Genomic DNA, 19,877 nt, shown 5'->3' with positions numbered 1-19,877 from the left:
ATTGTCGCTAATTATTGTATGCACACAATAACACATATTTGTTAATAATCAATGACAGTGTCTTTATACCACAAGCATCCTTAAAGTTTTTGAATATCAGTTGCCTTGCTAAGTGGAAACAATGCTTCTCATGTAGAAATAGAACCTAAATAAAATCACACTTAACAAGTTGCCAGAACTCATTATGTATAGTAAGCATGTATTCTTAAGAAATGAAATATTTAATATTTCAAGCACTGAAAAAATTTGGGCAGGCCTAAGAGTAATTAGTATTCCAGGTGAGGCACATCATGCAAATTTACTCAGCTGCTAAGAAATGAGTCATACACTATTTAATATAACAAAATAGTTTATGTATATTAGAGTAAACAGTGAAATCACAATAGAAAAAAAATGGGTTTGGTTCAGATGTTGAGCTGCTATGTAAACCAATTATCTATCCGGAGGGAAACAGCTCTGTCTACAACTACTTAGGCTCTAGGGCCTATTACAAACCCTGGAGTGGGCTGTTGTTTCTGTTCTCAAGGGAATTTACCACGTCACACTAGAAATAGCTGACGATAATTAGAAAGCCTGCTTCTGCCAGTATTGCACACATTTTTAATACCTTCCTAAGTATTATGGGAGATAATACACAGGGTCTTTAGAATTCTAGTCATGCCACAACAAGCCACGGAAAGGACAACTAGACAATAGCCCCAAACTGGACTGTGACAGGCTAATTATTGTGGCTTCATTATAAAACCTCTTTTTACATAGGTCACCTGGGAAGTGTAATTAAAAATGCATTATTGGTGTATTTTTTATTGAAGCAATTAAATTAAAAAGCCAAAAAAATAATTATATGAGGAGCAAATAATAATGTTGTTCAACAGCATTTATCTAAGAAAGAGAGAACACGTTAGTGCTTCATTAGCAGTAAATGTGTTAACGGGAATCTGTTTGAAAAATGAGCCATAGAATGGCTTTTAAATACGCAGATTAAAGGATTTATAATGTCAAGTTTAACACAGAAATTATAGATAGTATTACATAACCATGAATGATAGCACCTTTAATCTGACTTAGTAAAATGATTTACATCGTATTTCCGGCTGCTTCAGTTATGTGAATATTATATGTACTGTATCTCAGATAAATCCCTTATATTTTTATGTGGACCTGTTCTTGCTTTCTAATTAGGTGGTACATAATATAATTAGATCTTAAAATGTGTATCTTCAAGAGAAGACTATTTGTCTTGGATATCCTCTCTAGGTACCTTAAAAAATATAACAGCATTTATTTAGGAAGATTTTGTAAATCCCTAATCTACTGTACTCACCGAATCCCCCCTCCTCTATCTCAAAGCTCTCTTGGCATATCTCTGCACTTACAGCATGACAATTGTCATCATCACACAAGCTGTAATTAACAAGAACTTGCTACCTGCAAAGAAGTACACATCACCGATGATGTGCACAGTATTGACTTTTAATTCTCTGAAAAACTATAAGAGATTGGTGCCTCATTTTCATTTTATAAACAAGGATAATTGTGGTAATTTAATCGATCTGTATATCAATGATAATGCAAATTGTTCTCCAGTAAATTATCCACAGTAGCACTCTTCTTTGTTCTAGTCGAGATCTCTCATATTTTAAGCCTTTATATGTTTGCTGAATATTATTCAGATGATATAGAAGCTAAATCAGCATCTATAAAGGAAGATTCTCACTTATGACCCTCTTTTCCCGTAGAGGAAAAATTAAAATTCACAATCACAGAAACATGTCAGTTATGCAAGACTATACCAGAGTAAAGAAGTCGACCAATGCAATAAATCAACCTTTACCAGAGAAGTTCACTGTTGAATATAGGACTGGATTCCAAACAATCATGGGTGACAAGAAGAAGAGTGTTCTATTTATGTTTTGTCCTAAGATTTAGTATTGGTCCTGACCAGTTATTACTTAATGACTCCAAATTATATCTTGGCATATTATAATTAGTTTAATTGGTAGTTTGAGTATTGTTACATTTTCATTGGAATTTTTATGAGAGTCAATATTTTTCATGTCACAAGCTACTATTCTTGACTATATACTGTAATCTCTGCCTTGTGTTTGGCTTGGTATACATTATCAACAAGCAAATACATGTCATTGGTATAGCTGAGAAACATTTATTGCAGAGGACCAAGTGACTGTTCCAAGTCCACATTGCTAATGAATTATGGGCTCATATGCCACTCCACCTTCAGCTAGACAAAGGTATATATTGTTTCAATAAAGATAGCACCATAAAGTTGGGATTTTGAATATTTTATGATTTGTAAATCCTTCTAAATCTAAATTTCACATAAGAATTTATTCAAAATTCATAAAACGTAAGAAACTTAAATGTTTTAAATTTTACAGTGAGATAGATAGATAGATAGATAGATAGATAGATAGATAGATAGAGATAAACAGAGAGATAGATGCAGTCAGTTTATAAAAAGGAGGACTATTAATCAATGTATCAGTGTTAAGCATTTCTTTATAGTTATTTCAAAAATTGAAAAGACTTTGGGCTAAGACAGAGAAGTAGGCTCAGATATTTTGGTCATCCTTATAAGCCCTTAGAAATAGTGATCCTGGGAGTGAGCACAGAACTTTGTTTATTGTCTTGCTTGCTCCTTGATTATTTGCATCTATTGTACTGCTAGTTCCTCAACTTAGAACTGACCTTAAAATTTACATGTAATTAAAATGTTATAAAATCAAAAAGGAAAAGGGGGAATGGGATAGGGACTTTCTGGTGGGGGTGAAAATGGATAAAGCAGATGATATCTGAAATGTAAATAAGTAAATATCCAATTAAAAATACTGTAAAGTGTGATAGTATTACCTTAGGCACTAGTACAATAAACACCAAATCTTTAATTTTGGATAAAAATTATTTATTCATTTTATAAATTAGATATAAATTTTAACATATATTCTTATTTCAAACATTTTCGTTTTACTTCAACTAGTTAATTAGTACATTGTATTACATTAATTGAGAAAATTTTCAAACCAGTTTCATTTATGGATTTTTCAGAACACCATGTTTAGGTAGACATAAATGAGGGGACTTAACAAAAATAGTCAACTTTAGATTTTTTTCTCTATAATTCCAAACTAATTTATATGTCTGAGAATAGAACATAAATGACAGGAAAGTCTAAAGGAATAAACTAAATGAGAGACCTTTAAAACATATGTCAATTAATTGCCATATTATAACAAAAGATTATTAAAAGTCTAGTTCCCTCATGTTCGCTAGATTTGTTTAATTGTGGAACTAGCGAAATACTGTGTAAGTATATTCTGTAACTGGTAGATACAACTTTGTTTATTGTCTCACTTTTCTAATATAACTGGAAAATACATCACTGTGTTGCATATTTACAGACAGCATCTATTTTCAAGTACAGCATCAATGTTGTAAGATACACTATGTTGTAGAAACTTAATTATAAAACAATAGGTTCTACATTTCCATGGCTTTTCACAAAAACTAGAAATAAACACATTTGAAAAAAAAAAGTCAAGATGATTGGCTTACGGCTTCTCTCATTAAACTTCTCTGACATAAAGGATCTGATCCTAGGTTACTGTTTGAAAAGTTCTAAGACCAGCTCCAGACAGCAGAATCCATAAGAGAGACATTGCATTGGTGTGTAATTCCATGTGGAATAGTCACTGATGTTTTGCCCCTTTCACGTATTTTTGGTTTTGTCATGAGAATGTGTGACTGACAAGTGTCACTGTCCAGAAACCTCTGCTTAATTCCTGATGACCTTGCCCTTGACCTTCAAATTGGATCAATTCACAAATTGGTCTTAACATACCATCTCTATTTTCCGGACTCTACATAAGTAACAATAATGTTGCATATCATTTATTACTCATCAGGATATGCATTTAAAGTTATTTATATATTTGTTTTAGCCTCAAAATAAGTCATTAGCTGGGGGCTGGAGAGATGGCTCAGTGGTTAAGAGCACTGACTGCTCTTCCAGAGGTCCTGAGTTCAATTCCCAGCAATCACATGGTGGCTCACAACCATCTGTAATGGGATATGATGCCCTCCTCTGCTGTGACTGAAGACAGCTATAGTGTACTCATATACAGAAAATAAATAAATATCTTTTTAAATGTCATTAGGTGGATCTGGCCAATTATGTCTATTTTACAATGAAAAGATTTGAGGTTCAAAGAGTAATTTTAATTTTTCTGGGTTTTCCTAGCTCATACAAAGTAAACCTGGTTTATTTGCATTCAAATCCTTGATCTTTCTCTATTGTCCGAACCAGAGCAATATCCTCTAGGTTCACATTCCAGTGATGCAGCCTGTTCTTTAGAATTCATTTTATAAGCAATGCTGTTGAGGGATGAGTTGCCTACCAAGCTCAACTTTCTGTCATGATGCTGAAATAATTCACATAATTCATATTACATACTAAAGTGTACAGCCTCATTTGTGATACTGAGTCTGAAGTTAAGACCTCATGATTTTTGGACACTTGGTAGGTAGAAGGTAAGACAAAAGTAGTTTCTGAAAATACAGATTTTGGGCTCCAAAATGTTTCTAGCTGACAAGAAACATAGATTTCAGAATATATTAATTCTGAGAAATCCAAACAAATGATCCTTGAGAGATGAAAAAATTTTTCTGTTTCATTATTTTAGGGAGAATTTTCATACAATGTAATCTATCATTTATGTCCTAATTCATCCCACTTACTCCTATTATAATACCCTATCTACTCCCAACTTTTATCTTTTTATTTTTAATATATATTCTATAGAACCTAATTTGTGTTACTCATATATTCACAGTTTCACAGACATTCCTTGGAACGTTGTTGACTTAACAGGTATTATGAAAACTGACTTCCCCAGAAGACATCAACTGCTATCATCTTCTCAGCTATGGGTAGGAGCTCATGTCAAAAGGCTTATACTTGTATAGGTCTTGTGTAGGCACCAAAAATGCTGTGAATGCATCAATTCTGTGGTCCTGTCATATCCTGAAACCACTGTTTTGCTTCATTCCTTTATCTCACTGCCTCTTGCAATCTTCTGACCCCTTCTATAGTGGTCTCTGAGCCTTGAGGGGGTATATGTAATATAGATGTTGTAGAAGATGTCATCTATGTAAAAGATGACTCTATACATGTGTTGTTTTCCCTTTGACCAGCTGTCTTTGTACATTAGTCACAGTACTATTCAAAACAGAACAGAACAGAACAGATTAAAAACAAAAACCAACCAACAAACAAGAAACCTCTCAGATGTTATCTAAGAGCTTTATTAATCTATGGGTTTGAGATATGAATTTGGGGAAAATTTGGTTATTTGTCCAGTTTTGCAGAACTGAGAATAGCAGGTTTAGGCTTAGGTTGATAATCTTTGTCTTAATGGAGATTCTTGGCGAGATATGCAGTACCAAATCATATGAAGGTGGTTTGTTATCCTCATAACATCTATGCCCCAATTTCTCCCATGAACATGTCTTGTGACACCAGCCATTATTATAGCTCACAGCATTCACAGAAATATAAGATAATTGATGACTTTTCTCTCTAGCAGCCTACATAGTGCCTTCCAGTATAATGAAAGTAAAGTTTCAGGGTGGAAACTTCCTAGAAGATGACATAGCTTCTACTGAGCAGATTTGTGAAATATTAAGCAGGAGCAAAAGAAGATCAAGTGTACTAAGTAATCTTCCACATGATCTGTGTGCAATTCCCAAAGCCCACTTAGGATCACACAACCATATATAACTTCAGTCTTAAGAGAACTGTCACCCTCTTCTGGCCTCCATGGACACTGCCTGCATGGGTGCGAGCACACGCGCACGCACACACACACACACACACACACACAATCTCATCCACAATAAATGAAAGAAAATCTCAAAAACAGTGAAAGACTAGAGGCCAGTATTGAATTGTCTGTCCTCCTGAGGTAATAATGAGATGCCAGAGAGAAGTAGAACTTGGTCAAAGTACAGATCATACATCCAGAGAGAATCTGAAACAAACAGGCTATCCTGCTCTATACCTCAGTGTTGGTGGCCACTAAGGATGGCTTCATCTCCCACCAAATGTCCCATAGGTGAGCAATGACCTGGAGAGATTTCTCTTTAATACAAGTCTTTGTCTTGGACTTAAATTCTATAACCCACAAACAGTAACACACCCTCTTTCTTCTTACTCTTAGCTTACATGCTTCATCTGTGTGGTATCATGTATACTACAATAGAAACAGTTTTAAAGCCTTATAAAATCATTAGGATGATCAGGTTTTGAGCAGTTTATTAGATGGTGAGCTACAGAAATGAACTAGAAAGGGATAGAATACCTAATGCACTATTCTGTTTCTGTTGTTTGTACGTATACAGTTTAAGAGATGAGCACTCTGTGTTGGACAGTCAATTAGGAAGTATGTTCCCAGGTAATGTTCTCTCTCTCTCTCTCTCTCTCTCTCTCTCTCTCTCTCTGAGACATCTTTGCCTATAATTTCTTGTCCAGGGTTGTGACCTTTCTCCCTCCCATATTAGCATGTTTATCAATATTACCATTGTTAACACCTTGTATCTGCAGCCTTTTATGGGGACAACTGTTTCCTAGCCAACTCCGTGGTATTCTGGCTCTCAAAAATCTTTCCATCCCTCCTTCAGCACTGTTACTTGAACCGTAGGTGAAGGAGACATGATGACGTGTCCATAGTGTGTGGACTCACCCTGATTCTTCGATTTCTGCATGGTACCCAGCTGTATTTTTCTGTGAAGACCTCCATTTCCTATAGAGGCTTCTTTAATAAGGGTTGGTAGTTACACTTAATCTGTGAATGTAAGATTTAAAATGTAGTAAGAAATTATGCTAACCTAGCAATGTGCCAGTAATAGATTTTTCTTTCTCAGATCTGTGATCTAAAGAGCTTGGGGATGTTGCCTAGATTTCTAGCAGTGGGTACTTTATTCCACCTGTTGAATGGGCCTTAAATCCCTTTAGACAACTGCTAGGTGCCACTGACATGTGAATGCCACTCACTGATTTTATGCACATCTTGCTGTACTAGTAATTGCTGTGGATCAGTGTTGTCGCAGGTAGATACAACTAGGTACTAGAAAATACTGTAGCCGGGCGGTTTGAGGCGCACGCCTTTAATCCCAGCACTTGGGAGGCAGAGGCAGGTGGATTTCGGACTTCGAGGCCAGCCTGGTCTACAAAGTGAGTTCCAGGACAGCCAGGGCTACACAGAGAAACCCTGTCTCGAAAAAAATATATATACTGTACAGGTTGCCAAGAGAGGAAAAGAACAGTCTTATAACAATGAGTAATACTTAAAAAGTTTACAGTACTTTCATAGTGTCTTTATTTGGATCTGTATATTTGTATCACATTATGATTCAGTGAGATAAAAACATAACTACAGCAATCCAACACAATTCCAACAGTTTAGAGACTGCAGAATATATGTGTTTATACAAATGATAGTCATACGGCCGTCAGTCATTTTATGGCTGCATCCTGGGGCTTCTATGTAAACAGAAATGTATTTTTAGTACCACTACATCAGATTTATTTTATTGAAGTCAGTCTATCATCTACAAATCAGAGATATTAAATGGCAATCCATTAAGATAGATAATTTTATATTAATGGAATTCTCTGACATTGATGTTTTATGTTGCTGACAGTCTAATTTTAAATTCTTATATAGAGGTTAAAAAATGATAACAGCCTTCAAAACTCCTCCCTGAGGACTTTGCAATTTTACATTCCAAGGAGAAAAATACAAGTGGTTCTTTCTCTTCAATTAGTTGCCACCTTTTAATAATGTCTATATTTTTATTTTAGACTTCTAGCCAAGGGCTTAGTCACCTCTCTTTGTGATTTTTTTAAATTTAGAAATAAATTTATTTTCATGAGGTTATTTGCCATATTTCTTGAGTACCATGTCTGTTTATGGGTTATTTTTCTATCTCTTAATTGGTTGTTTGATTGTAGTAATTAGTTTTAAAAGTTTATATATATGTACCTCCATTTATATATTATATTCCATTTTTATATTATGTCTCATCATTTTATACTTGGCATGTGGAATTTTAAAGGGAAATAGTGTATAATTTAGATGATATCCAATAAATTATCTTATTTTATTTTTATACCGCTGGATATTTATCTGAGAGAGATGAAAATATATGTTCCCATAAAACATATACATACGTCTTTTTTGAAGATCTATTTGTATTTATTTACTCCCTGTTATTGAAAATAATGATTCAGTTTTAAAAATTGAATATAGGTTTTCTAGAACATATATACAAAATCGATCTGTGGTGGTTTGAATGAAAATGTCCCCCAGTCTACTCATAGAAGTGGTAATGTTGAAGGTGTGCCCTTGTTGGAATAAGTGTGGCACTGCTAAAGGAAGTGTATCCCAGGGAGTGGACTTTGGGGTTTCAGCAGGTCAATCCAGGTTCAGTATTACTCTCTTCCTGCTGCCTGGACTTCTGGAGGTAGAACGCTCAGCTATCTCTCCAGCACCATGTATGCCTGTGTGCTGCCATGCTTCCTGCCATGATAATAATGGACTAAATCTCTGATGTGTAAGCCAGACTGAATTACATGCTTTCCTTTATAAGAGTTCCATGCTTGTGGTGTACCTTCATAGCAATAGAACACTAAGACACAAGCTCATCTGATGTCTCTTATTATATTTTTAATCACTTTATTCCATCCTAAAGAAAAATATATAGGTGTTAATTGCACAAAATTGAGTGTGGTTCAACTATATTTGACAAAAATCAAATAGCATTGATAGAGGTTTTTTTCTAAATAGTACATAGTTTCTAACAATGGAGGAACACACACAAACACAGACACATATAATATATAATATAAATTATTAATATATATGTGTGTATTAATATCATTTCTTTGAAATGCATTAATTATTAATTACATTTATAAATAACCAAACTCTCTCTCTCTCTCTCTCTCTCTCTATATATATATATATATATATATATATAAATCATGGCTTCAAAATATTTCATCTAGTTCCTTGGTGTATCCTTGTATGGCAAGATTGCCATGTATACAGAGACTGGATTAGAAAAAGTGTTATAAAGCAAACCTCAGTGAAGGTACTTGGGAAATACAGAGTACCATTCCTTCTGGTAGAAATTTTGGACAGAATATTTCAGTTCCAGAACAAAAACATCAGGCATAGGCAGCAAAAATAGGACATATATAAGAACTTGAAAACCATTAGGGTTTACTACAGCATATATGACAAGTGAGAAAGGCTTTAAGAAAAAGTTGATTAGAAATCAACACTGATAACAACATTATTTCAGACTTTTGCTTTTAAATGATAGACAACTGAAATATTTAATTACAGACCTGATGATTATTCTATAATGGAATGTATGCATCAAAATATCACAATTCAATCCATATATAAGAACAATAATTGTTTGCCACTTATAAATAAAACAAAAATCTGTATAAAAACAATTTGGTTCTTAAAGCAAACAAAAAATTTAAAAAAAAAAAACGTTTTGAGCCGAGATGGGCTAATGTAAAAATTTAAATTATTAGACAAATTTTGAGCATTATCAATGAGAATTTCTTTTAAAAAATCACTGAGTACTGGGGACACTCTATATAAGCCCACATGAGAAATATTGGTACTATTAAAGTGATTGTTTAAGATATGTGCTGTAACAGTCTTCAAAAGATACTTAAAAGGTTAGTATCATGGTCCATGGATAACAAAGAGAAATGGGCTTAAGAAAGATGCTTTGGTAGTCTGAGCTAAGATAGCAGTGGTCCCTGTTTCACCCACTGTGTCCAGAATGTAGGGATGAGATTGCGCTACCCAAAAAGTGTGGGTTATGGACAGGTGCTCTGCCTACGATGTGTCCAGATACATGAACCCTGTGGAGATTTTTCTTACAAAAATAAATGCTACTCCAGATCTTTTCATACTTAGCAAATTTCTGCAAAGTGAGATTTTTTTGTGATATGTGTAGTTTCTGAGGCCAACAGAATGGCAATCTACGATAAGGTGAGCTTTGGTGAAGAAAGAGATGAAAGAGAAAATAAAGCAAGATAAAAGGAGAAAATGTAGTGAGCAGGAAAGAAAACAGAGAAGTCTGGGGAAAAAAATAGAGGTGTTGATCAATAGTGCTTTGTCAGCAGCAATTGCTAGTGTTGGGTGTCCATCCCTTCCCTGTGAAAGAAATAGTATAAAGATTTCATAAGCTGTTTTTAAGAAAACTGGCCACACATATAGGTATCAAAGAGCTAGTGAGAACAAGGGAGATGTGAGCTGTTCCTCACACAGTGTCTTGATATTATTTCACCAACAATTTGCCTTCTAGAGACGAACATGGTTAGGCCAACTGTAACAATAGGAAGAATCTCATAAAAAATGAAGAAACCTTTAGCAGAGTGGAAGAAGTACAGGATACAATAGTAGCAATTTGAGACCCTCAAATACATATCTCCTGCTAGAGGAATTGATCTTTGGGCTCACTTTTTTTTGTTCTGTCTTCTGCATTATGCTTGGTTTTCCTGAGCTTAATAGTTTTTAGTGTTGTCCTGCTAGGGAGCTGGTAACTTTTGTGACCTTTCTAAGTCATTTTCAACTCCAGAGTTCTGGACGTGTTCTAGCCTGTTTTTTATCTGTTAGTGTTTACCAAGTTTTTTTTTCTGTTACATCCCACTCAAAATACAGAGTTTTTATCAATTAGTAATTGTTATAGATTCTCATTGATTTTTTTTATTAAATTGTTTCAAAGTGTTTTCCAGTATACCCTAAAAAGAAAATAGGTAATCATACACAATTATTTACCATTAAAGAAAACATACACCAGCTGCTACAGCACCAATCTAAAAGTCTAAGAAAACAATCAGAAAAAATTAACCAGTTAACAGTACAAAATGATCATTTATCAATGGTGTCATATTTTTAGCATATTTTCCCTAGTTGCAATTTTGTTATGTCAAATAATTTTTCTGGTGTCAAATTATGATATATATATCTCATGATATATATCATGAGATATATATATCCCAAAATAATTATGTAACCCAAAATCTGTAACCCAAAGTAATTATGACTACTGAGACATTCTAGCAAAGCCATAAATAATTATCTTCATTTTTCACTCAGATATAGCAATGTGTTTTATATTCTTCACAATAATGAACTCATTAATCCTCACATACTCTCAGTGGTACAGGTAAATAATCTGATTAATTTTATTTTTCTGATTTTTTAAAGATGTTGCAAAGTGGCTTTCATGCTATATGGTGGGGACAGAAAATTTTGCTTCCTGAGTCCTCACCAAATCCATTTTCCTACTAAGACTCTAGACCAAAGCTGACTGTCAGGCTTGTTGCTTAAACAGATCACATCTCCCCTGCCTTCCTCCCTGTCAGCAATATTGCTTTCATAACATGTTTATTGAGCTTCTTTCTAGGTCACCCCATTACCAAAAATTTCTCCTTTGACATTCTTCCCAATTGAACATTTTTCCTAGTATTATCACAAATTGAATGTTTCCTTCAAAGATGTGTATCTTATTGGGTAATATTAAATCTTACTCCCTATTAACTAATTTTACTTTAAAATTAAATTGTTTGTTCTGCCCAGAGTTCACTAAATTGAATAATTCCACTTTTGTTCCCTTTCTGGTTTTTTTCTTGTGAAAATCATTCTGGTCAGATTTAAGGAGGAATGAGATGCTCCCACTGATCCTTGAGAGATGTACCAGTGGAGTCATGCATGCCTACTGGAGATTTTAAAACTATGATATTTTAATTACTATTTCATATACATAGCCCACTCCATGTAAACTGTTGAAAGTTAGCCTCAAGAGAAGAATAACAAATGAACTTAACTGCATTTCAAAGTCAAATGCATCTTTGACTTTTTTTTTCTGTGCAATAGTCAAGGTCAGCTATTCCACAATCTTAGTTATCAAATTATTAACTATGCATAATAATTTTATTTAAAATATGCCAAAACTTGAATATGGGTGGAAATATAGATGAGAATGTCATGTACATGTATGTATAGAAACTCAGTTTGGTATAGAAAATAAAATCATCAGAAGCCATAGTGGATGGTAAGAAGAGTCAGTGTAGCATTTTCCTCCTTTGAGACAAGAGGAATTGAGGTATTTAACAAATGAGATAATATAGCTACTTGTTTTCATAGGGAAGCATATAAATAGTAGCCTCTGATTATATTATGTAAAAGAAAAAATGAAAATATTGTATGAATTAAGTTCCATGTGCTAGTATAACAACTTGACCTCTCAGAAGACATATTAGAATGAATTAGTGTTGGATGGTAAAGTACGAGACTGTCCCACTAGTCATGCTTTTCCTGTTGTTGTTTCTGGTAGTTGATGAATGTATATGTGTTCATCTGTACACATGTGATTGTACTGAGATACTCAATAGTAGTTTGTTTCTTGTATATAATGTCATACACTCAAAAGTGAATTTAGGTGTAGTTAACCCATCCATGGTGTCTCATTGCTTGCTCAAGTATCGGTTTATATTTTATTGTAAAGTTGTTTCAAAGGTGTGAATTATGTTTAGTAGATACTTATTGAAGTTCATTTCTCTCCATAGTGTGGATAGGCCTTATCCAATCATCTCGAAGCAAAATCTGATATCTCTCAGGAAATATGGAATTTTTTTTTGTCAAGATTACAACATAGAGACTCTGCCTTTCTAGCCCAGTGCCCTGGGGAACTGGGAATTCAAGACTGCAATATTAGCTCTGAATTGAGTCTCCAGTCCTAAACTACAGTCCCTTGAGCCAATACTTAAAACAAGCCTGTCTTCCACTCACCATTTATGAGTTCTCTCTTCTTCCCCTTCCTCCCAATCATGTTCCTTTCCTCTCACAAACCACCCCTTTTTACCTGTATAATCTTATCTAATAATTTGGCTTAAAGAGTGTATTTATCTTTTGCAATGCAATTTATATTCACTTTTGGACCACTTATTTGGGAATTAGAAGAAAAATTGTATTCTATTCTATTTCCATAGCTTGGATCAGTTACTATGCATATACTTGCTTTAAACTTATTAGGTCCCCTGTATTGACAATCCTTTCTTTCTTTATGACTACCAAAAGTAACGAGCTGCTTTCCAAACATTACTCAATAAGTTTAATAACCAATATAAGCACTCAAAATATATAAGCCTTGAAGAAAAATATTTTAAGTCCTTTACAGAAGCCTGAGGACATAGTTTAATGATGGAGAACTTACCTGTCGTGCTTATGAGATCTAAAGTTTAATTCCAGAGACAGGAAAAAAATGTTCTTTAAAAACAAATTTCTAGATTATCATAGAGCAATTATTCTGTGACTTTATTACATATGACTTTTCACTTTATGTTATGTTTCTTTTATTCACTTGTGAGAATACAAGCCTATAAGCAAATTATAGTTTTTTCCATTTTATTTTTATTTATATGTATCAATGTTTTGCCTGCCTGTATGTCTGTGCTCCTTGTGCGTGTAGTATCTGTGGTGTCCAGAAGAGGACACTAGGTGCTGTGGATATGGTATTATAAAACGTTGTGATCTTTCATGTGCATGCTGAGACTCAAACCCAGATCCTCTGGAAGAGCTGCCAGAACTGCTGAGCTCTCTCTCCAGGTCCAAGTTCTTTAGTCAAGAAAAGATGAGTTAACTTTTTTTGTATGTACATTAAAATAATATTGTATAATTTTGTGAAACAGGATTATAAAACAAAAGCACTTGTCAAATTTTCAAAATTGTATAAACCTAGAGGTATATCATAGATCCTATCTGCCATGGCTTTGCATACATCGTTATTATGTGGCAACTTCTTGATCTGGTCCTGGTCCTTACTTCACTTTCTTATAAGTGAATTCAAATCAGTGGCATCTAGTTTTGTAGGTCATTACATGACTTTAATGTAGGGTTACTTTGCTTTGTTTTTATCTTTTGGTTTGCATTCTTCTCAGAAGTAAATGTAGGGAGTGTTTGTATAGGTACATCTGTCTGTAATTTTAAAATGAAGAAATATGGAGCATGAAGCACATTAAAAGAAATAGTGTAACCAGCAAATGAGCTAGAAGATAATGACATCCACTCATCTATCTACCCTGGATGATGAAGGTTATCATCAAATTAATTCTGGTGAGGCAACTGGCAAGATGGTCAACTAAGCCATTGATACCACATCTAACTTATGTTTATTAAGATGTTTTGTGGGGGAAATGTCAAATACTATGTATGTGATATATTCTATCAAAATATTTATCAATGGTATCATTACAAACATAACCAATGAAATTTCTCTTTTATTGGTCAACAAAGGAAGACCCTACAGTTTTAAAAATGGACTACAAAAAGTGAAAGAAAAATACAAATATCTCAAATTCTTCAATTTAATATTTTGAAAGATATACTTTCCCCATTATTCTATTACAAAGAATGGAGACATGTCTAATTTCTATAAAACTAATGCTCCAAAAATCAGTAGGACTCTGCTCACCTTTAGAAATCTGCCTGCTCACATTTCTTCCAGAAAAAATCATAGTCTGATACAAACAATGTGGTCTTCAGTGTTTACAGTATGTATACAGTGGTGACTTTTCTATATCCACCATGTCCATTGCTTTTTAGGATAGTCTATTTCCATTTCTACTACTTAGTAGAATATCTTCTATGTTTCTTTAGAAAACTCACATCTTCAGAAATGAGGCCTGTAAATATGTATTTTGAATATCCCAAATTTTCAGGATTTATTCGCCTACTTGAATTTAAATTTACCGTCATTTTCTTGATAAATCTGAATAATTCTCTTTAATTCCATGTGGAGAGGAAAATATCTCATACAAATTTGCAATACAATCCTAAAAAAGAAACTACAACCCTTTCACTGCAACTTCTAATATACATGCAAAAAAAAGTTAAAAATTTATATCCAGTAAAATTCCTCTCAGGAAACACAAACATGTCTTATTCTTGGTAACAGTTGGCTCAGATGTTCTTTTACCTGAATATGTACAAGCATATATATATATACATATATATATGTATATATATATATATATATATATATTAGATAAATAGATAAAAAGATGATGATAGATGGTAGATAGATAATAGATAATAATGGTTCCCAACATATCATAATTTAATGTATAATTAAATTAAAGCGACCAATATTGATAATATTTGTAGTTTACAGTTTGAATTTGAATCATTTATTAGTGTTACAGTATAATAATCTCCTGGGATGTTAGACAGAAAAACTTAAATACCAGAACTCAGAGATTGGACTCAGATTTGTTTGACTCTGCCTACCTAGTGATGGGATTAAAGCTGTGTGCCACCATGCCCACCCAGCCAATTATACCTTCCTAAACCAGTGAATGGGCAGACACTGAATGAAGTCTGAACATAATAATGTCTGTATAAAGGCTTTTTGTATACAAAAGGGAAAAAACTAGAACATTGAATCTAGTTTGAATGTTTTTAAAAGAATTTTAAAGATTCCAGGCAAAAATAAAACTGTCTTAGCTAGGGCTACACAGGGAGCTCTAGGTATTCTTGGCTTAATATTTTATATTGTTTGTGGCTATTGTGAAAGGCATTGTTTCACTCATTTCTTTCTCATCCTGTTTATCATTTAAATAAAAGAAAGCTATTAATTTGTTTGAGTTAATTTTATATTCAGCCACTTTGCTGAAGTTGTTTGTCAGCTGTAGAAGTTCTCTGGTAGATTTTTTGGCGTCTCGTATGTATACTATCATATCCTCTGCAAATAGAGTAAGATTGACTACTTCTTTTCCAATTTGTATCCCCTTGATTTCCTTTTGTTATTTTATTGCTCTACATAGAATTTCGAGTACAATATTGAATACATACAGAGAGAGTGGGCATCCTTGTCTTGATTTTAGTGAGATTTCTCCATTTAATTTAATATTGGCTGATGGTTTGCTATATATTGCTTTTGTTATGTTTAGTTAAGGGTCTTGAATTCCTGATCTCTCCAATAGGTTTATCATAAACAGGTGTTGTATTTTGTCAAATGTTTTTGTTAGCATCTAATGAGATGATCATGTAATTTTGTTTCTTCAACTTTGTTTAGATAGTGGATTTTCATATATTGAACCATTCCTGTATCCCTGGATGAAGCCTACTTAATTCTGGTGAATAATGTTTTCGATGTGTTCTTGAATTTGTTTTGCCAGAATTTTATTGAGTATTTTTGCATTGATATTTTTTAGCAAAATTGGTCTGAAGTTCTCTTTCTATTTTGGGTCTTTGTGTGCTTTAAATATCAGAGTAACTGTGGCCTTATAGAATGAATTAGGTAGTGTTCCTTCTGTTTCTATTGCATGGAATAGTTTGAGGAGTGTTGGTATTAACTCTTCTTTGAAGGTCTGGTAGAATTCTGCACTAAAGACATCTGGCCCTGGGCTCTTTTAGTTCAAAGGTTTTTAATTACTTCTTTTATTTCCTTAGGGGATATGGAACTATTTAGGTCGTTTACCTGCTTTTGATTTAAATTTGGTACATAGTATCTGTCTTAAAAGTCATCCCTTTCATCTAGATTTTCAGTTTTATTAAATAAAGGCTTTTGTAGTAGAAGCTAATGATTTTTTTGACTTTCCTCAGTTTCTGTTGTTATGTCATCCTTTTAATTTTTCACTTTGTTAATTAGCTTTTCTGAGTCTCTGTTTAGTTTCTGTTTCAATGAACTGTCCATTGTTGAGAATTGGGTGTTGAAATCTCCCACTATTATTGGGAGATTCAATGTGTACTTTGAGCTTTAGCAAAGTTTCTTTTATGGATATGTGTGCCCTTGCATTTGGAGGATCGATGTTCAGAATTGAGATTTCATCTTGTTAGATACTTCCTTTGATGGATATGAAATGTCCTTACCCATCTTGTTTGATAAATTTTGGTTGAAAGTCTATTTTATTGGATATTAGAATGGCAATTCATGCTGGTTTTTGGGAACTATTTGCTTGGAAAACATTTTTCAGCCTTTTACTCTGAAGTAATGTCTGTCTTTGTCATTGAGTTGTGTTTCTTGAGTGCTGCAAAATGCTTGAATCTGCTTGAGATTCAAGTCTGTTAGCTTATGTCATTTTATTGGGAAATTGAGTTCATTGATATTGAGAGATATTAAAGACATATGCATGTTAGTTCCTGTTATATATCTTATTCGAGATTGACTTATGTGTGTGTGATTCTCCCCTTTTAGGTTTTGTTGATTTTTTTCTTTGGTATAGAAACTCTACTTGTGTTGGAGCTTTGCTTCTATAATTCTCTGTAGAGCTGGATTAGTAGATATATATTGCTTAAATTTGGTTTTGTCATGGAATATTTTGGTTTCTCCATCTATGATGATTGAGAATTTTGCTGGGTACAGTAGCCTTGACATTTGTGGCATTTATATTCTCTTAGGGTTTGCATAACATCTATCGAGGATCTTCTGACTTTTATAGTCTCTGTTGAGAAGTTTGGTGAAATTCTGAGAGGTCTGCCTTTCTATGTTACTTGGACAATTTTCCCTCACAGCTTCTAATATTTTTTTCTCTTTTATAAGCACTTAGAGTTTTGATTATTATGTAGTGAGAGGATTTTCTTTTCTAGTCCAATCTATTTGGTGTTTTGTGGGCTTTTTGTACATTTATAGGCATCTCTTTCTTTAGGTTGGGGAAGTTTTCTTTAGGTTTGTTGAAGATATTTTCTGGACTTTTCAGCTGGGAATCTTTGCTATCTTCTATTCCTATTATTCTCAGGTTTGGTATTTTCACTGTGTCCTAACTTCCCCTGATGTTTTGGGTTAGGAATTCTCATGCATTGTGTTTTTGACTGTTGTGTCAATATCTTCTATGGTATCTTCTACACCTGAGATTATCTCTTCTATCTCTTATACTCTTTTGGTGATACTTGCATCTGTAGCTCCTGACTCCTTTTCCTAGGTTTTCCATTTACAGGGTTGCCTCTATTTGTGATTTTTTTTTATTGTTTCTACTTAGTGAAAATAATCCTTAACAATAAAAGAACTTCTGGGGGAATCACCATCCTTGACCTCAAGGTGGACTAAAGAGCAATAGTGATAAAAAGCCACATGGTATCGGTACAGAGACAATCAGGTTGATCAATGGAATAGAATTAAGACCGCAAAATAAGCCCACACACTTATGGACACTTGATCATCAACAAAGAAGCCAAAAACATACAATGGAAAAAGAAAGCATCTTCAATAAATGGTGATGGGCCAACTGGCAGTATGTATGTAGAAAAATAAAAATAGATCCTTATTCATCAACTTGCACAAAACTCATGTCCAAGTGAATCAAGGACTTCAACATAAAATCAGATACACTGAATCAAATAGAAGAGAAAGTGGAAAAGAGCATCAAACTCATTGGCACAAGAGAAATTTCCTAAAGAGAACTCCAATGGCTCAGGCTGTAAAGTCTACAATTAATAAATGGGACCTCATAAAACTGAAAAGCTTCAGTTAGCCAAAGGCATAGTCAATAGGACGAATTCACAACCTACATATTAGGAAAAATTCTTCACCAACTCAAGAGCTGATAAAGGGCGAATATCCAAAACATATTAAGAACTCAAGAAGTTAATTTCCAAAAAAACAAATAACTCAATTTAAAAATGGAATATATAACTAAACAGAATTTTCAACTGAGGAATCTTGAATGGCCGAGAAGCACCTAAAATAAATGTTCAAGATCCTTGGTCATCAGGGAAATGAAAATCAAAATCAACTTGAGATTCCACCATACACCAGTCAGAATGGCTAAGGTCAAAAACAAAAGATGCTGGTGAGTATGTGACAAAAGAGGAACACTCCTCCATTGCCAGTGGGATTGTAAGCTGACACAACCACTTTGGAAATGAATCTTGCAGTTCTTGCAAAATACTGGAAATAGTTCTCCCTGAAGACCCAGCTATACTGCTCCTGAGCATTTACCCAAATGATCCTCAAGCATATAACAAGTGCACATGCTTCACTATGTTCATAGCAGCCTTATTTATAGTAGCAAGATGCTGGCAACAACTCAGATGTCCTTCAATGGAAGAATGGATACAGAAAATGAGGTACATTTACACAAAGGAATACTACTCAGCTATTAAAAATAACAACTTCACAAATTCTGTAGATAAGTGGATGGAACTAGAAAATACCATCCTGAATGAGGAAATACAGAGACAAATAATGGAGCAGAGACTGATGGGAAGACCATTCAGAGACTGCCCCACCTGGGGATCCATCCTTTCTGCAGACACCAAACACCTACACTATTGCTGATGCCAAGAAGTGCATGCAGACAGGAGCCTGGTATGGATGTCCCCTGAGAGGCTTTGCCAGCACCTGACTACGACAGATGCAGATACAACCAACCATTAGACTGAGCCCAGGGACCCAATGAAAGAGGTAGGGGAAGGACTAAAGGAGCTGAAGGAGATTGCATATCCACAGGAAGAACAATATCAACTAATCAGATCCCTCAGAGCTCCCAGGGACTAAATCACTACCCAAAGAAAGAGTTTACATGGGTGAGTCCTTGGTTCCCACTATGTATGTAGCAGAGGATCGCCTTATCTGGCATCAGTGGGAAGGAAGTTGCTTGGTCCTATGGAGGCATGTTACCCCAGGAAAGGGAGATGGTAGAAGGGTGAGGTGGGAGTGGGAAGGTGGGTGGGTAGGGGAATACCCTCTTAGAGGCAAAGGGGACGGTGATGTGATGGAGGATTTAAGGAGGGAACACTGGGAAGAGATACAATATTTGAAATGTAAAT

At 34.2% G+C, this 19,877-nt stretch overlaps 1 pseudogene; it reads right to left on the bottom strand.

The window, feature by feature from the left end:
- Window positions 1–19,877, bottom strand: part of LOC114622699 — a 37,065-nt pseudogene that overhangs the window by 9,648 nt on the left and 7,540 nt on the right.

The sequence above is a fragment of the Grammomys surdaster genome, unplaced genomic scaffold (genome assembly GCF_004785775.1).
Source record: "Grammomys surdaster isolate TR1022 unplaced genomic scaffold, NIH_TR_1.0 191, whole genome shotgun sequence".
Taxonomy (NCBI): domain Eukaryota; kingdom Metazoa; phylum Chordata; class Mammalia; order Rodentia; family Muridae; genus Grammomys; species Grammomys surdaster.
Note: the sequence above shows the minus strand (reverse complement) of the source record. Positions and strands in the feature narration are given on the sequence as shown.